General features: G+C 43.8%; 1 protein-coding gene across 1 annotated transcript in view; it reads right to left on the reverse strand.

Moving 5' to 3' along the window:
* The window catches only part of MAP2 (microtubule associated protein 2), a 232,804-nt gene that overhangs the window by 135,926 nt on the left and 72,735 nt on the right, over positions 1 to 24,143 (reverse strand). Inside the window, exon 3 of the mRNA XM_053982442.1 lies at positions 1,799 to 1,864. The gene's annotated coding sequence lies outside the window, so the exon portion shown is untranslated. The remainder of the gene's footprint in view (positions 1 to 1,798; positions 1,865 to 24,143) is intronic.

Here is a 24,143-nt window from a genome sequence, read left to right on the forward strand (position 1 = left end):
GGAGATCCTTCCTTTCCCCTTCTCCAGTGCTGCAGCAAAACCTTGGCTTCTGACATCAAGCCCAGCAAGCAATACTAGTCCTTGAGACAGAGTTTGCAAAACATTAATGAAATCAGAATGAGACTGCAGTTTGGCTTCTTGCCTTGGACAATGGAAGTGAAATTAAAAGTAGAGGGAAGAGAAGGGACTGGCTCTTAGCTAAAATCAAATCGTTGAATGCATTTTTCACAAATTAAAGCATTTTAAACACTATTTACTACAGGCTTTTCTATTTCAATGAGTCTAGTGATAACTGATACCAGGAGGAAACAGTATTAAAAGCAGCTAAGTTAAACTAGCAAGTAAAGAATTCCTTTCAAGCATTTTATTCAGCCAGGAAAATCTATTAGGTAAAAGTCTTCTGCCACAGATAGAAAAACTACAAGGGCCAAGAGAATGGAAAGATGTGTAGAAAAGGGAAACAAATAAGATAACTGTAAGAACTGTAAGAAAACAGGAGAGAGAATATCTGGAAAAATTCACAATGCTTTCCCTCAGGAAACAGCATCTATCAACCAGTCCTATGGTTCAATGATATTGATTATTCATCACCTTTCTGAGGCATACTTTGCTGTTAGCAGTGGCCCACACTTTTGCCAGTGCCCAGGTTCTGGCTTGGGATTCCTCCCTGTCTGGGGAGCCACAATGGCCATTTCAGGAGCCCAGGCTTTCTCAAAGAATGAAACATAACTGCCTTTCCAGAAAAAAATCCTGTGGGTTTTTTTTTTTTCATGTTTTTAAAAGGCCCCCTAAAACTTCAGGCTAACTACACAAATACACATGCATATTGTGATTGCACACATTCCCTCCAGGTCTAAATGCAGACCTAAGAAGTATGATCACCTGTAGGGCACCATAACAGAGAAGATAAAATCTGCTTTGGTAGGTGTTGGGTGAGAACTGGCACCTGAGAAGTTAATTCAAGATGGATATACCTTGTTCTCTCTGCATCAAGGTGAAGGGAGCAGATTTTCAATCCTGCCTGGATTTTTTTTTTTTTTTTTTTAGCACAGTCCTCACTACAAATCAATGAAATCTGTATTCCTTAGCTACCTGACACACCTGGAAGTCCAATGCAAAGTAACTTAGAGATTTTATTCTGTAACATTTTACCTCCCTCTTTCCTTTACAGGGGCAAAGCCTTAAAGTAACCACAGCCAAAAGGTACATGGGGAAGAGGACAATAAACTGCTACTCCTGGGAATTAGCAATGACATTGCCAAAAAAGCCCAGCTTGTTTGCCTCCTTTTGATAGGCAGACATAATTTCTGAAGTGCCAGTGGTATGTGAAAAAGCCATCAGACAGATGCTCACCCAGCACTGACAGGCTGCTGGAACCCTGAGCTGCTTTCCTGGGAGAGATTGTACCCGCTTGGAACAAGCCTGCCAGTTTAACCCTGTCCTTGCTGATGCTAAAATCAGCATTAGGACGACCCCAAATGTGGTATGAGAGGGGGCAGCTTGCACCCTCGCTGTACTAACACAAGACAATGGAAAAGCATTCAGGTTTGTACCTCACCCCTTTGGTAGCTGCAGCCAAAAGGGCTAATTAGTTACCTTACCTAGAGCATACATTTACACATCAAAAATAACTTTACAGTGCCTGGCACAACAATTTGAAAATCTCTGCAAAGCTGACAAGAACAAAAAACAAACAAAACCAACTATTGTTGAAATCAGAAAGGAAAAAACAAAATAACAAAGAGCAGCCCACACCCTGTGCCACATTCATTCCCACATTCAAAGAGAGGCATCCTACCTTTCCGATCTTTGAACAAGAGGATTCCAATCTGCACGCTGCGTCCAAGACTATACACTGAAGAATCTGCTAATACAAAACAAAGGGAGGGGCAAAAAAACCCTGAAAACACTGCATTTTTGCTGGAAAACAGTTTTTAGCTATGAGGAAAGTTTTTCTTCTAGCATACAAAGGCAAAAAAAATGCATAAACATATCCATATAGTCATCTGTGTATGAAGGTGTGTCTGCATACAACACACACTATGCATGCATCAATGTATAAACAAAGCCACAGAAGTTTATTACCTATTCATTTTAATTCATCCAGTGTGCACTGCTACGGATTTTAATCTAGAGCAGACAAAATCCAAAAAGCTTCAGCATAAAGGTATAAATCTCTCAAATTCTCAACAAGCAAACAAAGCTGACATTTTTGAAATAAAATCATTACCAGCTCATATGCTGCCATACCACAAAAGCCTATCCTTAAATAACTGCTGCATAATCATTCTCCCGGAGCGCTGTTATCCATCGGCTCGCTGCCTGTCCCCAGCCAGACGCAGTCTGCAAGCCACCAGCTCGTATCTACCATGTGCACGTCAGGAAAAGGAAAACTGCAAATTAGCAGAAGTCCCCGCAGCGGTGAAAAGGAGAAGAGGGTGAGTGGGAGAGGAAGAGGGAGTTCACTGGCCACAGAAATTTCCAGAACGACGCCAAGGCAGCCAGCTCCGCCATCATCCACTTACAATAGGATGCTGCACCTCGCGGCTGCTGAAGCCGTTTGTCAAGGGGCTGCTGGTATCAAATGCCTGACAGGCATTTTAATTGCATCCAACCAAGTGTGTCCCCAGGAATCGGGCCTTTAATCCTGTGAATATCATCAGCTGCTTTCTTTTGTGCTGCTGCCAGACACACACAAGGCTGCACTGCACACAGGCAGCAGCGCGCCTGGGTTCTGCTGTGATGCTGATCCGAACCCCAAACACCGTTTATGGATGGTACATGATAAAAAGGAGGTCTGGAAGGATTTAGTATTTTCTCCTTTACAGATCAAGAAGGCAATTCGCTCTCCTTCTTTTATTTTTCTATCTAGTGCTGTTCACGTGTTGGAACCAGCCTGACTGTGCTATTTGAGCCTTGCATTTGCTTATTCACGCTGAGGGAAAATAAAACCAGGGAAAATGCAGAAGTGCTGCAGGACAGTAGGGGCAAGCGAGGACCCTTCAGGACTAACACAAGAGTATAACAGCTCACTGTGGGCTCACTGCACATTTCAGCTCAGAAACAAGTTATTTGTGAAGAGAGGACTTCAGTTTTACTGCCACTATTCAGTTGTTGTGTCTGCTTTGATCTCATCTCTTTATTTCAAGGCTTTCTTCAGGACAATATTAATCTCAGTAGGAAAAGGAACCTGTGAATTTGGAAATCACCCCGTGTTCTGTGAGGAGCTGGGGTGCTGAACAGCTCAGCTGGGGAGGGGTAGTAAATAAATGAATTTTTTAAAAGACTATAAGAAGAATGAAAAGAGGAACTGGTTTGTTTTCAAGCATTTTTAGTTTGTAATAAAACAGCATACACAGCAAAGGAGCAGTCAGTCAGGAGTACCCAATGAGCCCAGCACACACTTAAGGACTGAAGAAAGCTTAAATTTCCCTGCACTCAGGACACACAAGTCAACTAGGTTCACTCCCCAGCAGTAGGCTGGTGTTTCTCAGTCCCTGTGACAGCAGAGCACTTGACAGGGAAGGCTATCAACAGGAAAATTAAATATCTCTCCCCATCACAAAATTTGGGAGAGGTTCAACAAACCCCATTTATCCTTGAATGCGCCAAGGGGCTTACAGGAAGGAGTAACAAATTCCCCGTTGATTTCCAGGGACTGCCTCCCAAAATTCTGGGGGTAGAGGGCTGCAAAGGGAATCAATTCCCTTCTGCCTTCCCCCACAACCACAGGATGACTTCACACATCCATCAACCGTTGCATCAAACAGAAATTCCACCCTCGCTGCTATAAACAGATCTTAGTAACTTAAGCGCATCTTTCCTGAGCTGACAGCTTTTCCCCACTCTGTCAACCACCACAGCAGTGAGGAGGATGAGGAAATGGAGGAAGGTAGGCTGTGTGGTTCAAGCATGACAGTGGAGCAAGTACCACATGGCAGCAAAAAGGCCTTTTGGAAGGAACAGGAAAAAACAAGCCGGAGTGGCACTAGCACAATTCTTAGACCTTTCCTCTGAAAACGCTTCCTGGGACTCCTGGGAAGGGGTGCCTGCTGCTGCCACTGCAAAGATCATCCTCTGCAGAAGCCAAGGAAAGCCTAATCCTTCCTCCTCTTCCTCAGCTCTGCCATTTACCGGTTGGTGCTTGTTCACAGCCTTGCTACGATCTCTCCCCTCACTTCTCCAGCTCCCCTTCACTAGCCAAAGCAACCAGGAGCTCTGGGAGGTCCCAGCAAAAACATCGTGGAGCTGGCATGGTGGAAGAATAAGAAGTCCTGAAAACTGTCCTGTAATTTCTCTCAGAGGTTCCTAACAGAACTCCCCTGGCTCACAAGGGATGGATACACATTGCCAGCCTGTGTCCTACATGCTGGAGCCTAGGGATGGACCTTCAAGTAGCTACCCAAACCACCTTCAGGCTGCCCCTGCCAGCATTTCCAGAGACACAATGGCTGCTGAAACAGCCCATGGCAAATGGTTTCGTCTTAAGATACTGCAAACAAAAAACATCTTAATCATCAAGTTTGTTCTGGCTGCCTTGAGTTATGTTTTCACACCTATAAAAATACTTTTGAAAAGACAAAAGGCATAGGAGGAGACAGGGATGAAGAGACTAATCCAGATAGATGCTGGAACACAGAGAACACTCAGCCCTGCCTGAAATTTAACCTCATGTTTACCTGGCTTACTCACAGAAGTAGGAAACTCATCACATAAAATCAATGCATCCCAACACAGTGAAAATACAAATGTAAAGAAGTTGACAAGTCAAAATCCTGGAAATTATTAAATTACATTTTCAGCATTGTACTTCTCAAAGAGGAGTAAAGACATTTACCATCTCAGTAAATCTCACCACTGTGACTGAGGCCTGATCGAAACTCTAAAAATTTTGCTGGTTCAGGGGGGGTTTATTTAATTATCACATTCACACAAGATAATGAACTCAATTTCATTACTGTCCAGCTGCAAACTGGGTCCCTCTGTGCAAGATGCTGGGCAAAGCAGAAGACAGCTGCCATTATAAATTAGAAGAGCCAAACCCCTAAAAAGATAAAGGTAGTGTTCTCATTTTCAGGATAATGAGGGGGTGGGAAGAGGAAAGAACAATCATCAGTTTGGGCTTTTCCAAGGTCACACACAACCTCTGCTCCCAAGCTTCCACAGCCTCAGCCTAAGATCTTTCTACCCAAATCACTGCTGAAGCCTTGCAACCAGTGTTCAACAAAGGACTTGTGGGTTGGTTGCTTCTTTTTTAGCAAAGACTGGATGAACATTTTATGCAATGCCTAAAATAGCTTCCAATATCATCAGTGATGTAGATTAAGAGGCATAGGTCTACTGAACAGGAACTGCACCACTCTGGTAAAAATAGCCCTGGAACAAGGAATTTTCTTTTTATTCACTATTGTCTTAGCACTTGAAACAGGGATTACTGCCTTCTGGAGAGCTTAAGAGGAGACAAATGCTTCACCAGACTCTCTAAATATTGTCTGATCTTCTACAGTAGTAATAAACATCAGACTATCTATTTTACCATCCATTTGAGGGAAAAACTAGGTTTTATTTTTTTCCCCTTCTCAAGGCAGTGGAAAAACAAAATAGAAGAGCACTAATTAATTCAAGAAAAGCAGATGCAGTTTAGCACACTAGCTCTTTCACCAGGGCTGTGCAGTGAGGAAGGCTGTGAGGCTGAAATCACTGTCTTCCTCTCTGTGGTTACTGACAAAACAGAGGATGGATGTGGAGCAGTTATGAAAATCCACAGGCTGAGTTAGCAGCCTCTGTGGGTAACAAGGATTTCAAGGCAGGCTAGAAAGCTTCAGGATGCAGGGGGAGCCTGGCTTTGTTTTTAGTCTTCTCCTCAAAGTACAAGCATGCAGGAGCTGATCTGCCCACCTCACGCAGCCAGCCCAGGGCCCTTCCAATCATACAATTTCCTTTACACCAGTGGTGCCACCAGCTTTATATCCACAGCAGATCCCAACATCTTTACAGGACTCATCTGTCCTTCCTCCCAGTCCCCCAACAAAACAGACCTGTACTGCTGACATTACCCTTTCCCAGCATTCATCCAAAGTCACCCCCTATCATGACCAGCTCTCTTGCACCCACTGACACACCAGCTGATAAAACATGGGGTTCTGTGCAGCATGGTTATATAAAAAGTCTTCAAATCCCAGGCATATTATGGCCTCTCTTTCACCTACTTCAGCTTATTTTTGTAAACGTGTCAGACAGATACTTTCAGGCATGATCTCTCTTTTGTGAATCCTAGCTGACTCTCCTCAACTAAATAATTGATATGTGGAATATCTAGAAAAGGATTTTCTATTTCTCTGTGCCAACATGTCACTAAAATCAAGCTGGAAGATGTAGGATATTCAAATACTCCCAGGTCTGTTTTTCAGAACAACCAATACTGCACTTAACCCTTTGAAGCCACCAAATTCTTTGGCTTTCTGAGGAAATCCTTCTTTTCTAGCCTAGAGACCAGTGAGAATAAAAGAATAAGAAAGCAAAATTCATTAAATGTGTCTGTTACTCTCTAAACCTTGCATGTATATGTGGCAGAAGTACTAGTAACAGCTGAAACATAAGCTTTTGTACAGCTACCCCAAAATAAACCATCCCCTCTGTCCTGGGTACTGCATGGGATGGGGAACAGCTTTATCTCACTGCTTGTTCAGCCTGCTGTTTCTGGGGTGCTAGTGTCACTGACAGCTGGGCAAAACCAAACACCCCAACCTCAAAATCCAAAGCAAAAAAGTGAGTGAGCAATCACACCCCAAAGTTCGACACGGCAGAGGCAAACCTCCAGCTCAGAGAATCACTGAAACATTATGAAGACATTTGATGTGTCCCAACTGGTACAGCCCAGAAGTGCCTTGTGACTGCACCGCTCCTGGAAGGCCATCCAAATTTCCAGCTCATTCCCTGTGTTTCTCCCAATATCAGAAGTAGCCGACGGCACCAACCCTCCTGCAGAAACTAATTCCACCTGAGAGACTTTCCACAAAACCAGATGACTGCACTGCATCCAGGAATGGCTTTGAAGGCTGTGAGACAGAACTGTGCAGGCAGCACTGCATTAGTGGGAGGCTCAAAGATCACACCAGTGAACACACAGCCCTTGTCCTGATGGCTGTCCACGTGACAAGCTGTGCATCAAAGAGAAACACCAACTGTTTCTCCATCCTATCACATGGTTCATGACTAAGAAAATACTGCAGAGAGAATCTGTACCACTTGTTCTCACCTTTTCTCTCTCCTGGCCTACCAGTGGGGTGATGAGTCAAGACAAAAACTTGCTTACTGTAAAATATCAAAGCTACTGCAATAGAATTTATTAATGTATCCGTTTGTACTTCACTTAATCAGGTAACCTAACGCTTTTAAATTAAATGTCATGTCATAACTTTTAACAGAAGCCTTAGCTATTATTCTATATTAAATTCATAAATAAAATATTCTAAACTAATGAATCATCTGTTGAAGCAGATTTTGCAAAACATGCAATTAAAATATAAACAAAGCTGGCATGGTCTTAAAGACATAGAAATCAGTAACTGCAATGGAAAATACACAGATTTAGCTGTTTGTCTAATCATAGGTTTTGGATAGTATTTAAATTTAACTACCATTTATATTTAGGAAAATGGTTCTTTCAGTCAATAGGACATTGGTATATAGTTAATGCAGTAATGAAAACAGAGGTTTGCTTGAAGCAGGTTGGTATCTGTTACCCCTTCCAGTGAAAAGGTATTTGCTTAAAGATCTTTAGATTGATCAACTTGATCTTGATTTAGATCAAATTAAAGATCAGTCTTTTCTCAGAAATATGTTCTCTAACAGCTAAGTACTGCCTTCCTAAAAGCTGCCAGATGATTATTTTCTCTTATGTCCATACTTTTCTTCAAGAAATACTTTTTGAATTTGGTTAGCTCAGCTAACTGCTGTTCCTCGACAGCAAAACCAACTAGACAGGCAATGGAAATTGCAGAAACATGTAGTAACATGCAGCACAATTGGTTTCAACAGCTTCTCACTTAGCAACACTTTATGTAAGGAAAGCAGTCAGGCAGAAACCCATGGAAGAGCTCCCGGCAGCTGAGCCCTCCGGAGGGGAAGCAGCTCTCTGCTCACCTCAGAGGAGAGACAACAAAAGCAGCCTTATGAGCACGCTGCTGGCCGTCAGCCTGACCCACGTGGGTCCAGACATGGCACTGCCAGAATGATGTAACAGCTTATCCCCACCTGACATGGGCAGCCAGGCTCAGCCTGCCCAACACCTGCCCTGCACAGGCTGCAGATTTCCAGGAAAACCAACCACAGTCAGCAGCCACTCCGACCTCCAAGACAAAGCCATGCTAAAACCACCAGAAGCCCTTCCATGACTCCAGAATCTTAACTCAGATTCTCCTTGGATCAGAATTTGTATTCATGCACGCTCCTGTAGCATTTCAGATAGAGGTAAGGAGAGCTGGCAGTGTGCACTGCACGTTACAGATATTGCCTTTGCAGAGGACCCCCTTGCAAGGGTTTCTTTATGGATCCTGACTATCACATTTACTGTGAAATGAACACAGCAGATACTGCAGGCTAATTCATTAGCTACTTATGATTGATTCCTGCTTTCATCATCATAAAAGCAGATTTCCTGTGGTTAACACAACGATTCCAATTCCCTCTTTGCTTACACACATTTAAGCCAGCCACTGCTCCCCTGAACCCACAGCACTTACCACATCAAGATTAAAATGGGTTTAATGACTGGAGACTTGGATTAGGTAACTTAAACACAGCCTTCATTCACCCTGGCCTCACAGTACTGTCCACAATTCTTTTTAAGCTGTTTGTACGTGTAAATTACTTCTCTTCTCTGGACCAGGTAGTTGCCCCAAGGGTGAAAGACAGTAGCTATTTCACAGCACTCACACTGTCCATGAGCTCAGGGTACAAAGTGAAGGGTGCCACATCCAATCACCATCACCAGGGAGACTTTTGGGAAGTGTAATGTGATTATAGTCAAATCTAGTTTATCAGAACGGGGTAAAAAACATGAAAGTCATTAGACAAAAGGGATTTTTGGATAAATGAAGGACCTTAGCACTTATCTCATATACCTCAAGGGACGTGACCTTCTTTTAGATGAAGCAGTACTTTGATCCATGGAATTTTAGATGACAGGCCCAAATGGCAGCATGGCCAGTAAGTCAGGAAGCCTCCTGCTGTCTCAATGACTGGCACAGGCTTTCTTGCTACCATAAGCCATCCAGACACTGGTTTACACTGGTTTCAAAGGATGGTACTGTTTAGCAGAGAAGTGATCCTACAGCAATTCTAGGGCACCAAGGAGAATATGATTTGGATTTAAAAGGGGGAAAGGCAGAGGGGAGGATGGAGAGAGGATTGCCAGTCTTGGCTTCTCTACCATCCTACCTGAGTTTCTTTGGAAGACTTCCATTCAGTTTGGCAGGGAAGAGAAGCATGGACAGCTCAAAATATAAGGGTTTATCCTCTGTGCAAGGCTCTAGAGATAGACATAACTAGAAAGGAAAGGCAGAATTAAGAGAGTTTAGCAGCTTTAACAAACTCTGCAAGTACATAGGAAGAATATGGTAGGCTTTTTAAGAGCCTGAATGTGCAACTCGAAATCATGCAGAAAACAAAGACAAATCCCATATATAGGAGGGAAAACAAAACTATGGGAATATAACCAGAAAAGCTAAGGAAAAAACTAAATTATGATTAGCCAGGAACATAAAAGGCAACAAAAGAAGAATCTGTATGATCTGAAATGCAGACAGGACAAGTCATGCTTCAGCAGAGAGGCAGAACAATGGCAATGCACAGAAGGCTACACCTCAACATTGCTCAATTTTCACAAGACCAACAGTGAACAACTACTGCATATGACTGTTTTAAAGAGAAGCAGAACTTCAGGTTAGAATAGGAAAGAGCAACTTAAGAAACACTCAGAACAAGGAAGACGCAGGTTAGAAAGTTGTGTGGATCCTCCCTGACTCTAGAAGAGTATTTCAGACTTCAGAACAAACCAGACAAGAGTCTGCTTTATCTTCACAAACGTCTTCCCAAACACCACACTCTCTCCTGAAAGGTCCCTTGAAGCTGCGGAAAATTACAAATCAATCAGGAAAGTGCCATCTTTGCAAAGAATAAACAAACCAAGCAATTTACAGCTATCTAAATACCTACAGGGCAAGAGCACAACTTGAAAAATACTTCTGGTAGTATCAGTTTGTCAGTAACAAATGCCAACAAATTCATCTCACCACTCCTGATTTTGCTTTTATAAAATTTGGGTTTCACCCCAAGTTAGGATACGTTTGTCACAGGAAAGCATCTTCCAAAACCAAGATCATTGCAGCCTACTGCACAGCAGCTCCCAGATCCAAAAGCAGGAAATCAAGAAAAAAAGGACTGAACAGCAATTTGACAGGAAAACGCTTACTGTGGGCAAAAAAAGACAAACCACAGTTTTGTTTATCCTAATGGGGATGTTATCCCTAAAACATTCAGATAATTATTCCATTTTCTTTGGTGGTGGTGTCTCAGCTGGAGAAATGCCAAAATGTGGGGTTTGCACAGTAAGACAGATACTGGCAAACTGGGGAGAGTCCAGATAAGCAAAAGGGAGAGTTTGGGAAAACATTCTTCTAATCTTTCCTTGTAAAGCACATGTTTTCAGATAGGTTTCTCTAAAGTAGAGAAAACCCAAGCAATAACAAAAATATTTCAGATAATATAATTTTTGAAGAGAAAGGAAGAAAACAATTACATTCTAAATCAGTGGGGGGAGGAGTGAGGGGAATCAAGGAAGGGGAAATAAAAGAGTAATTCACTGGGCTAATTAAAAGCAAATCTGTGTGTGTGGTAACTAGAACCCGTGCTACTGAGGAAGGTTAAACTATTTATTTTTATACAAAGAGCACCAAGAGCAGTGCCTAGACAGGCTGGCATCCTCCTTGAAGAGAATAAGGATTCTGTTGTCCTGAAGGCACCTAGTTTCTCTAACTGGGCAACTGGTACAGCTCCAGCAAAACTCAGCTGGCCACAGGAGTGAGTTACATTGCCTGCTCTCCATCCTTCCCAAGCCTAATGAGAACTGCAGAGTACAGCACTGCTCCCTCCACACCTTTCCACTCTGGGCCAGCTGCAGTGCTGGGAACCTCAGCCCCAGGCTGCCATTAAGGTTCAGAGAGCTGCAAAGCCCACAGCTTCAGGGACACTGGGGCTGGCAAAGGAATGCCAAGGGGAGCTCCTATAGGGCTCCCACTACGCGTCAGCTCAGTCTCTCAGAGGACAAGGCCTGTAGCTCTTCCACGTGAACCCCACCTACTCCTTCCCTCTTTGCTGCTGGAGGACCTCAGTGGGGTGCTGAGGGCACCAAGGCTGGCCCTGCCTCTCCACAATGCCACTCAGATTGTAATTGAGGATCTGGAGCCAACAATTTTACTGGGTCTGTGACCTGCCATCCCCTAGACTTCCACCTGGTCCATAGGGTGCAACTGGTTCAGATAAAGGTGTCCGACCACTTATTAACATCACTGTAAAGACTGGAAAATAAAGATGTTCACAGCATTTGTAAAAAGGCTCCCTGCCTCTTTTTAGAAGGTTTCAAAAATAAAGTTAGTCTTTGGGGCACAATGGCTCCTATATTTGAACAAAAAACCCCATGCAATGATGCAGAACCTGTGAGTGAGAAACCAGGAGAAGAGCACTATTAAGAAAGACCACAGAAGGAACGAAGAGAAGAGAATAAATGGAATAACTAATACACATTTGCTCCAAGGTTCTCTCTGCACCAATTGGCAAAAAGAATACAACTGAATCATTAATAATTGAAGGAACTTGAAGACAAAGAGATTTTCATCCAACGTTAAAGGGATGAAAGACGGCTGTAATGAGAATTCTGATGATGAAATCATTTGCGGAGGGACTGGGAAAGAGGAGGTTATATTTTAAAGAAATGGTTCCTTTGTAAGACAAGAGCAAGCATTCTCATTACTAATGCAGACAGACACATCTGAAAGACCTTATTCAGCTGATGGTGTCACCAAACACCCTTCTGGACACAAGCTCTCCACTAACAATACTAAACAAGGATAAGAGACTGCTGTAACAAAATATAAAGTGTCACTTGTTTATTCTTTTTAGCCTCATAAATCATTTAAGGATAAATATTAATAAGCAGACAGTTTTCTGTGCCTTTCTTAACTGATGATTCTCTGCACATAGCTGATGGGAGCTTGAGCTTTCACTGCTTTTTGAAGTTAGCCTTGCAGACCAAATCAGGACCAACATCAGTAGCAAAGCACAGGAGGTGTTCCTTCTTAGGAGCTGAATCTTGTACAGAGGAATTTCCACTGACACCTTTTAAAGGCCCATCAGTAGTGGAGACAGGCACACTCATGTCAACCTCTAGCTCAAGGTCTGGAGTTTTGCACAAGACAGTTTCTGAGCAAAAAAACTGTGCTAAGAGACAGACAAACAGCACATTAATTTTACTGGCTTGCTGCCATATTCAAGGGGAAGGATGTTAATGAAACTCAGTAAGACTGAAATGGATTGTTTTCCTCATAAAGAATAAAAAGCTACAATTTCAAAAATAGAAAGAGATCAGACTAGATAAATTTCTTAAGAGGAGGAAAAATCAAAAACAAAGAAACAAAAAGGAAAAAAAAAAGCCAAAACCAAACAACTAAAAACCTTGTAAAATCAGTGCACAACACCACATCATAGTGGTAACACTATAAGCTCACATTATCAAAGCAACCAGCTCCAAATTACTGATCCCCTAAAGCTATCCTTGCAACCCTTCCCACATCCCAGTGTGGGGCTTGTGACAGTGCAAACCACAAAGGACTTCTCAGATTTACACTGTAACATCATCACTCACCACAGCTAACTCAATGAGAAGCAACTAGTAAGAAGGTGTGACAGAAAATGCAACAAGAGCATGGCTCAACCTGTCTGCAGCTCCACCTGAGCAGAAGCCATGAACAGGACAGTGTCCTCCTGCAACCCTTCACACACTAGTGGGACTTCTTCCCAGCTCCACACAAAGACTGTATTTTCTGGTCTGCTGCCTTTGCTCAAGTCATCTTCCACCATGCCCTGAATATCCCCACTGCCGTTAGCAGGATGGCTGGAGCTGTAACAGCCACTCAGCCAGGTGAGTGAGGCAGAAAGGACCTCACAGACCCTGTTCTTGCTGTAGTCTGCCTGCAGGTACATGCACAGAGCCACAAAAGCCCAATAAACAGAATCTAGTTTATGAGGAAACTGGGCTGTTTTTTTGGTTTTTTTTTTACTTTTTTTTAGCTGCTAGGGATCTTGTTAGAGATGTTTTCCTCATAAAGTGTTAGCCTCACCTGGATTTTGGGCACTATGCTATTTTCTTGAGTCTCCCTGGGATTGTCCCTTGGCAGAACTCACACTTTGCCTGTGGCTCAGCAGTGTTCCAGCGAGCACAAGGGAAGCTCCAAGGGCCATTCCCCACCAACCTCAGTACAGCAAGTCTCTCCCAAGGACACACACCTACCTCCTACAACTGACTTCAGATTATAAAGCAAACCCCAAATCAACTCAAATACAACAAACTTGGGATGCAACTCTCTCAACAGCAGAAGTTACAACTTCCTGACATTCTGTACTACCATCATGAATCATTTTTGCTTTCTGGTCAACGCAAACCACAAGCTTCAGAACTTGAAACTGGCAAAATCATCCCTCAACATTTCATTGCTTACATTCTGATATTAATCTTCTGACAGAGCTTTCACAGGACAAGAGATCAGTGAAAAAGGAATGGGTTTTCATTATAGAACTTATCCTCTCTTCATTGCATATGAGTCAAGAGACTGCATATTGTTTTGGAAACTACCAATCCTCCCTTTGACTGAATCTCTTATTCTTTCATATTCAGAGACAAAATTTTGGAGAACAGAGAAAGAAGTATTTATTTATAATTCTTAATAAAAGGATTCATGAGAAGTCATTAATACCTCAACAGATTTACTAATAAAAATACACAGGGCCAAGCCAAAATAACCAGACTTCACCAGCTGGTGACAAAACCGATACCTGCTGCAGAGAGCTGCAGGTCAAGAGTTAGAAAATTCACATCAGGCAAAGCTACCTGATTCTTTATTAACTTGTGATACTACTCCAGGATATTTCAATTCTTTGCTACAAGATGTCACCTGTTAAGCTATAAGAGCTCTCTTAAAAGTCATGCTAAGTGTTTCTCAAAGACCATCCAGTGATTACATCTGAGTGCTGAGCTCTAGCCACTGCAGTGCTGGGCAACACCCTTTTCTTCCAGCCCTTTTTATTCCCCCAACAGATTGTATTTCGTGATCCTTCCAGATGCTGCCTCCACTTAGTCCACAGCAGGAGGGGGCCGTGATTAAACCAGCTTTCTCAGATTTTCTTCTGCCACTGTTCCCCAGTCTTACATGCATAGAACTCTTCTCCAATCTTGTCTTCAGCCTCTCCTGAGGGCAGGAACATTAAAGAGGCAAGTCACTCACAGAGCACATGCCAAGGTTCAGTGAAAGATGCTGGCTGGACCAAAGGGCTTTTCTTTTCCTTACATCTTTGGAGAGCCTTAAGAGCATCTCATCAGTAAAAATACATCTCTGCACATACCCCATATACTGACTGTCAAACAGAACAGCTGTTTGCCTCTGTGCTGGTTTTCCTCAGCACAGCTGGTTTTTCATAGTGGGGAGGCCACAGAGGTGACTTCTGTGAGAAGCTGCTGGAAGCTTCCACCATGTCTGACAGAGCCAATCCCTGATGGCTCCAAAGATGGACCTGCTGCTGGCCAAGGCTGGGCCAATTGGAGAGATGGGAAAGCCTCTGTGATAACATATTTAAGAAGAAAATCAAAACAAAGTGGGGCACAGTTTTTCTTCTAGCCAGAGAAGAGGAGGAGGTGAGAACATGTGAGGGAACCAGCCTGGAGACACCAAGGTCAGGGAGAAGGAGGGGCAGGAGGTGCCCCAGGGGCCAGAGCTGAGATTCCTCTGCAGGCCCTGGTGAGACCATGGTGAGGCAGCTGAGCCCCTGCAGCCCCTGGGGATCCAGGGGGATGCAGAGATCCATGAACAGCCCCTGGGGATCCAGGGGGATGCAGAGATCCACCCCAGCCCCTGGGGATCCAGGGGGATGCAGAGATCCATGAACAGCCCCTGGGGATCCAGGGGGATGCAGAGATCCATGAACAGCCCCTGGGGATCCAGGGGGATGCAGAGATCCATAAACAGCCCCTGGGGATCCAGGGGGATGCAGAGATCCATGAACAGCCCCTGGGGATCCAGGGGGATGCAGAGATCCATGAACAGCCCCTGGGGATCCAGGGGGATGCAGAGATCCACCCCAGCCCCTGGGGATCCAGGGGGATGCAGAGATCCACCCCAGCCCCTGGGGATCCAGGGGGATGCAGAGATCCATGAACAGCCCCTGGGGATCCAGGGGGATGCAGAGATCCACCCCAGCCCCTGGGGATCCAGGGGGATGCAGAGATCCACCCCAGCCCCTGGGGATCCAGGGGGATGCAGAGATCCACCCCAGCCCCTGGGGAGGTGCCCAGGCCGGAGCAGTGGGTGCCTGGAGGAGGCTGTGCTCCAGTGGCAGACCCAGTGGAGAGGGGGCCCTGCTCCCAGGCCGGAGCAGCCTGGCCTTGCAGGACTGCAGCCCTGGCAGAGTGAGCCAGGGCACAGCAGTCTGGGGAGGCCTGGCTGCCGTGGGAGGCACTCACACTGCAGCAGTTGTGGCAGCACTGCTGCTCAGCAGAGAGGATCCACGCTGGAGAAGTTCACAGAGAACTGTGTCCCATGGGAGGGAGCCCAGGGTCTCACAGGGGAAGGGCTCCTCTCCCAGGGCAGCAGAAGAAAACCTCAGGTGACAAACTGACCAAAACCCTCATAGCCTGTCTCCCTGAGCTGTCAGAAGGAGGAGGGAGGGGCTGGGGGAAGAAAAGATGTTTTAAGGGCTTATTTTACTTCTCATTATCCCCCTCTGATTCTGTTAGTAATAAATTCACTTTGCAACTTTAAGGTGAGCCTGTTCTGCCCTTGGGGTGTTTGGGGTGCTATCTCCCAATCCTTATCTCAACTTATGAACCCTTCAATAATTTTTTCCCCTCTCCTCTGCCCAGCTGTGGCAGGGAGGGTGAGCGAGTGACTTCCGTGGGTGCCTGGTGTTGGGCCAGTTCAAACCATGACACTCACCTTTCCCAAAATCCAAAATTACTCTGTTACTCTAGAGTTTAACAGGATCTATCAACCATTAAGCACAGTGAATACACAGAAGCATTCAAATCTTTTGGGGAAGAAAAAAGAAAAAGCAATGAGCTTAGCTCATCCTCTGATGTCTGCTTCTAGAGGCCCTTCCTATGCGTCACACCTGATGCTTTCAGGCAAGAAAATATTGTCTTCTCCTCAGAAATTTAGGATAATTCTGAAATGTTTCTGTGCTATAAATATAGGATCAAATGTAAGTAAATTTAAAATTAGATAAATGTGTAATACACACACTCCATTTTTTCCATCTTTTTTCCCTTGTTCTTCAACCTGTTTGCTGAAATTTATAAAATTCTCTGACTCTGGCTTTCATCCATCTCTTAGTGTATCTTAAAGTCTTTTTCCTTGTCTCTTTTCATTCCCTTGAACAAGGGAGAAACTAAGTGTGGAAACATTCTCTATATAAAGCTATATTTTATTAATAAGTATAAACACTTACATTGGTTCAGACTGACTCCAACACACAGCCAAGACAGAAATAACTGGAAACTATTTTATTTTGTAATGCCTTAGTAAAAACGATTTTACACTTCAGTAACTTGAAAAACAAGTCACTGTGACCAGAAAATGCTTTCTACCTTGCAACATGTGATCAGGAGATGAATGGAAGGCAGAGTGTAAAGGCAGGTATCAGCTGAAGATAAAAAGTCTCCTGACTGCATGCCCCTAATATCTAGGTGCTTGCCATCTGATAGAGAACTTGGAGAGTAAGATAAACTAAAGAGCTTAAGGCTTTTTTTTTTGTGCTTTCATTTTATTTTTATTCAACTGCCACTCTACATGTTGCTATTTAATTTCTGTGGCTCAAGGTTTTGCCTCTTTAAAAGACCAAAAGGTTCTCTCATCCTGAACTAATCTTTTATTCTTGAAAAGCACTGGACTGAATCTCCTTATTTCCCCTGGGTACTCCAAGGGTAGTGACAGCTGATCCTTGCCTATACTGCCCAGTCAATTATTCTTATTTTCCTTCTGAAGCCCACAAAGACTCTTCAGTACTGAAAGCTCTCCCAGTGTGAGGGCACCTGCTAAGAAATTAATGCATGAGACAAAATAATGAGTGGGAGGAGGAAAGGGGCTGCAAGGCACCAAGTAGCTCACTGCAACCAGAGGCAACAGCTCAGCCCAGCTCCTGCATCTCTGCCCTGACTTCCAAAAACTGGGTGAGAAAGTATTTCTTCAACCCAGCTGCACTACACATTTGGCCTTTCTTACCCAACAGCAGAGCAAAAGGTTATTGTATTCCTTCCATTTTGTCTGCACAGCAGAGCTGAGACCTCAGCTCCAGACCAGACCCAGAGGATGAGGTCCTGCAGTCACCTGGACCAGCTTCTGTCACATGTGTAAATACAGATGGACAATGCCTGCCAGCTGCAGGTAAGGTGAGGGCTCAGCAGGGACCTGCTGAGGCACTTTCAGCTGGTACTGCATGACACAGGAATCCTCTGAGAACAGCACAATGGTTTGGCTGCCACAAGATCCTTCCTCACACCTCCCAGTCCACGTGGAGGGGGAGCAGCAGAGAATGCAAAGAGGACGCAGCTTGAAAATTGAGAGCAAGTGCTGTATGGACTGGTCCTAGAACTAATACACACAAAAACCCCAATGAAACAAAATCCCCACAAGCAAAGAACAGCTGGGTCCAAATCACTTATAGCTCATACTGAAATCAGCTGAGAATGTCTCTACCAGTCTAAGTGAAAGAAACCAAAACCCCTGGGTTCAGCCAGGTGTCTTCAAGCCCTTAAAAGCAAAAGACTACCCCAAAGAATCTGTTAAGATAAGAAAAATAGAAAAGAAAAATGGATTTTAAATAAAAGATTTGTCTTACCTGAAGATTCAGAGAAATTACATTACACAAAGTGAAGCCCAGCCATACACACAGGTCCCGCTGCAAGCCTGGCTGCTCTCAGGGAAGAGCAGATCAGAGCAAAGGCTGATCTTAGGGACCAGAGGTTGGGGAGAGATGGGAGGGGCCCCTCATCTTCCCAATGAGATCCCAGCAGGAGCAGAGGCTCCAAGTGAAAAGCCCAGCTTTGGCAAACATGGCATACACATGCAGAGCAAAGCCCAAGCTGACAAACAGGCTCGCTCAGTTGCTGGCTGTTCATTCATGCTGGTGCCATCTGCTTTACTCCATCCTTCGAGGGCTGGAGCAGCAAGGAGGAAAAAAACCTGTTTGCCACCCTCCTGCTGAGGAGCACAGGAAAGGCAGGCTGCTCTGTGGGGAGAAGAGGCTGCCCCTTCCCCAAAACAACCTGTGTGGAAGAGGCCAGGGTGAAGGGCAGGCAAGAGGGACAGAAGTGAGGGAACAAGACCAGGAAAGAGCTGAGGAAAGGAGCCAGGTGACTTGGTGACCCATTACAGGCTCGGCACTGATGCTGCCAGCAGAAGGGAGCAAGGAGGCTGTGGAGTCAGGACTGAAGTGGGATTTCAGCATGGGCAGAAGAACACCCATTATCCCAGCTGAAAGCAGAGTGCTGCCCAAGCTGCGTGGTGCTTACTGGTGTGCAGCCCTCGGGCAATCCAGCAGTTCTTAGCAAGAGGAGGGAACCCACATTCCTGCTCCTCTGCAGGATACACAGCCACTGCTTCCAGAGACAACACTCCTTCTTCTACAGGTTACTCCCAGACTGAAACTACCCTGATATTAAAGTACAAAGTACATTTGAGGCCCAGATTCCTGAAAAAAATTTGTTTACTGATTTCAGAGCTGTGTGGCTTCAAACAAGAAGACACGACAATCTTTGAGGTTGTCACTAAATGCAACACAGCCACCAGCTCTGGGACTGCTCACTGAACATCTCACGTGGTTTTGGGGATACCAACATTAGATCACCCATCCCACCCCACCACTGATGCCATCCCCTCACCCATTGTTGTTGGTAAAGCCTCAGCACAGCTCTGTGGAATCAAGTGCTAGAGAATTTCACATATGTGTGTGTGTGTGTGTGTGTGTGTGTGTGTGTATCCAGACACAGAGCACATAACTGTGAAACACCCCATCTGCTCACGTTACAACATTTTAAACACATGCAATTAACCGAACTGAAATGGCATAAGGATCACTCAGTGTCTTTTCCCCCGACTCCCACTATTTCCACCTTCCTCTCACCCTAACATATGGGAATGCCATATGAATTACTGAATGGATCATGCTAAAACTGGAGCCTTCAAAACCTATTTTTAATACAGATTATGGGGGGATATTGTCAGTCCATGGTGCAGCATTGTTTGCCTTGAAAGTTTGGTCTGTTACTACTTCTGGCAAGCCCCACTTCCAGCACTGACATCTCCAAACTCTTCCATATTTCCTTGATGTTCTGAAATAAAACTCAGTTTCCCTGAGAGTTCTTCGGTGGGAACTTTGCAGGAATAGCAGGTCAGGAGAGGGTTAGCAAACTGCAGTTTTTCCAGCCTGCTGCTGCCTTTCTGAAGTAGCCATGAGATGCCCAGTTTTCCCTGCCAAAACTACCAAGGTATTCAATAATCAATCATGTAGGGCTGTTACCCTGAGCTTTCACGGGATGTCATGGAGACACAAATCATGTGCTGCCCCAGGAAATGGACAGAAAAGGGTCTATATAGGTTTTTATTGTCCTCTGGTACAAACTGGGAAGGTATACAGCTTTTTCACCCACTCTTGAAAGCCCCTCCACCCTAAGTAGCCAAAAAAACAAGGTCAAAGTCTTAGCAGGAGAAATAATTAGAGCAACCTGATTTGTTTGTATGTTGATTATTAATCCTGATGCAAAGCTAGGGAGATGTACATTAGAGATCCATCAGCAGACAGACACAAAAATGATGAATCTCTTTACGAGGCCACAGCAAGTTTTACTAGGCACTTCAAAGCCAAGGCAGGGCAGGTCAGCCAGTTGTTATTGCTCTGAGCAGCTCACATCACTGTCAGCATACATTACCTGAAACGGCAATGGTTATCAAGAACACCATTTTCTCCTATCCTTGAAAATCAATTAAACCTCATTTTTACAGCCAAATGCACCATCAGCAATGCAGACTCAATCCAAACCCAGTATCAGATAAAAACCTTCAGGTGAGATCACAAAGGACTAGAGGGAACATGTGACAAAAGAAAGTAATTTTGGACAGTAACTACTTATTTCCTTTTAACCCATACAGGCTCATCAGAACTGGGCTCCACTGGAAACTTTTTCTTCTATAATGAACTTAACAAGGAAAAAAAAAGAAAAACCAATTCACACACACACACAGAGGATCATGTGGATGCACAGTTTCTAACTGATTCCAGAGATTATGTTCGTATTTGTATATTAGATTTTATTTCAGAAAACACAGGTGCTGCCTAGGCAAAATGGGATGCTGGGACATATCCAGCATTTCCAGCTGTGGCTGGAGACAAACAAGCCAGGGATTCACAGAGTTCCCAGTGGTTAAAGAAGGGAAGCTGGGCACACTGAAACAGCTTTAAAAATATTTAACAAAGCAGAAACTGGAACTGATGTGCCACAAACTACTATCAACTACCATGAAACTGTTACTTCATTTTAATGTGCCACAAATCTAAGCCAGCCTCTTCAGGGTACCACCATTTCACAAGCACAGGCAGCTCAGAGACTCACACTTTAAATACTTTCACATATTTCTTTTGCCCTCAATGAAAAAGAAATTCCCACTCATTTCTTCCTGGCTACTTTCTGCAGGATTGAAACTTCAGAAATGTTCTCATGGTTTTCCCTGCAACAGTGAAATTTGTTGGCAAGGCTGTGCTTTCTTGCATATCAGGTTTCTACTCTTTACAGGCAAACTCCCTTTTCTCTTCGTCACTCAGTACCAGAGATTTTATTTCATTTTTCCTGATTTAACCATAGATCAAGGGATCTAAAACATTTTAGAGCACAGTTAAAATCTGTCATGGATTAGACACCCATGTAAAGGAATAGAGACCCTGTGCTCCACAAAAAAAAAAACAGGTTTCCACTCTTCCTTCTTCAGAGGAGATCAGGAAGAAGAAGCAGGCACCTATTTCTTATGGTCAGTGTGGCCAAACTCAATTGGGAAGGAAGCCCAAGTTGAGACATAAGCACCAGAAAAAGCCAGTTAGAAATTAAACCTTCAAGAAGCAGTAGTGCTGGGGAGAGGCAGCATGCCTGAGATGGAGCTCAGGGGCAGAGACAGCTCAGCTTCAGTGACCAAGGCACTGCCCTCACATGACAGCCCAGCCCTTGAACTGGTCAGGTGGAGCTCCCCCATCCCATATGTTCCTCTGGCTCAGAGCATGATCCACTATGCCTTTCCTTCAGCAGGGACAAGACAGGGAGTGAGAAGGGGACAAATTAATTCAGAAGCTCTTGGCAGGCATATAAGTAAAAAAAAAAATAAAGACAGAAGTTATGTAGAGCAAGCCCTGTGCTGCCAAATGAAGTCATGTGTGGCACAGTTCTGATTTGAGTATATTTTTTTAAATCTTTATTGTTGTTGTTATTATTATTATTAGCATTTGGCAAAAGGAGACAGGAAATACCTTGCTGGTGATGTCTGCTCCCAGCACAAGTCAGTTTGGAATGCTGAATAGCTTACCCTGAAAAAAAGGGAGAACCAACTATTTTCAGCCCCAACCTAGACTGCTATTTACATAAGCAGCACTGCAACAACTTTAGTTTTGTTTCTATTTTATAAGAGGCTATTATATGATGAGAACAAACCTTCCCAAGAATGTCCACTTTTCTCCTCCTCTTAACTAGGCATGGTCTCAGAGGAGACGGGGAAATTTGCACACATATGCACTTGTGAAAGTTGAGTTCAATTTAACAGGAAAGAGCCTCTCTTCAGTTAAAAGCCTTATAAAGAAATGAACCCTGAAAGAATCCTGCCTTTCAGATATGTAAACACAAAACCAGAATACACTGGCCCATCTATAAAGTGAAATACATGGTTCCACTGGAGGATGTAAGTAACTCCCAGTCAAGCCAAGGGTTGACTGACTGACATGAAAGACTTGCTCCCTGCAGCAGCAGAACGTATGGTCTAACAGGAAATCAAATTTGGAAGGAACCTGTTTTTAACTCCTGGGCAAAGAAGTAGTTTAAGCATAAGGAGGTTGTAAAATTATGTTGCTTACAAAAGATTAGAAATATATAGAGCAGTTCAGAAATATATAGAGCATCAAATTCATAGAACACCAAGCAAGCCACCTACAAATCTCTTGCTTGAAGTGAAAGCCAAAAATACAGCTCTCTTCTCTGACAGAATACATCCCTCCATCTGTTTGCTGCTTCAGGTCAGATTAAATACTGCAGCTTCCTAGAAAGCTAAATAAACTTTACCTAACGGAACCCTCAGAACACTGACATGTGACTCTGACTGGCTTTATTCCTTCTCTCCAGAGTTTGTAGCCACAGAGTCCTGTGCCACTGCTGAGAGACTTACCACACTCCCTGAGGCAGCGCCTCCTCACACCAGGCTGTCATGCCAAATGCTCTGTCTCCATCATGTTTTCAATAAAGTCATAGTTAAGTAAGGGCAATTTTCAGTAAGATTAGTTTTGCATTCCAAGTTATGGGTATGTTGATGCTCTTCTTGAAGAAGGAGGTTGTTTTTTTTGGTAATCCAGTGTGTTATGAAGTACTCTTTTAGGCAGAGTCTAAAAGAGAAAAACATCTGGATGCTTCTCATGGGTGGACCTCAGGACCAGATTCTTTCATTTCTGCAGGTTAAGGTTTGTTTTTTTGTTTGTTTTTTTTTTTCCCCAGAATCCTGACTGCTGGTAGAACTAAGCTCTACACTTGTTTCACCCAGACACCCTGGGGTCCCATTTGCACAATCACACACAGAGCAGCACCTCTGTAATCTCAGGAGTACAAAGTGTGTCTAAAGTCAAACAACTTTTAATCCAACAGCCTGATGCCAATGTTGTGAATCAACATAACAAATACTCAGATAAATAAAATTACTGTGGATGCTTCATTCTCATGCTGGTGGAAAATCAGGACTCCAAGTCCTTGGCTTCAAAGCACAGGACTTCTGTTATCTCAAATGATGGAGAGTCTCTACAGCTGCTTCTACTGGTGTGTGCGTCTTTGACCGAGTCTGCATGGGACACCAGCACTCTCCACTCATCATTTCATATAAGCCAACATTCAATTGAACTCACTCATCTGTGCCTGCCCTAGTTTGCAGAGACTCGTGTTACCTCTCTTTCCAACTACTACTGAAAGCTAATGGCTGTTTACATCACTGCCTAAAAGAGTACTTCATAACACACTGGATTACCAAAAAAAACAACCTCCTTCTTCAAGAAGAGCATCAACATACCCATAACTTGGAATGCAAAACTAATCTTACTGAAAATTGCCCTTACTTAACTATGACTTTAGCAGATGAGAGCACTATAACTTAGGGGTAAGGAACATGAACTAAACTTGTTGAGGAAGATATCTGAAACAGTTTCTTAAACACCCTGTACAAATAGCTGCTTCAGAAGCACCTGTTATGCACATGTGTTTAAGAAACCAGTGTTTTTTCAGAGATGGCATTATGTGCTTTACAAGGCTACATGTCCAAATTGGCTGTATTCTAATGTTTTATGGACCAAACAAAATTAGTCATTCACTCTTATACCACAATAAATTCATGACAGAAACACAGCTCTGATAACCAGCCATTTATAAATTGCTTTTTCATATCTTGGTCTCAGCTACCTGTTTTCTTACAGCCATGGATGACAGAAAGCACAGGTGTATGCTGTGTTGGGAAGCAGGAACTGTTCGATTTATAGCCATTATTAAACCAAATGAGAAGCCAGTGATGGGACCAGGGGAATCTGACATGTCA

This window comes from Vidua macroura, chromosome 7, assembly GCF_024509145.1.
Source record: "Vidua macroura isolate BioBank_ID:100142 chromosome 7, ASM2450914v1, whole genome shotgun sequence".
NCBI classification, from domain to species: Eukaryota; Metazoa; Chordata; class Aves; order Passeriformes; family Viduidae; genus Vidua; species Vidua macroura.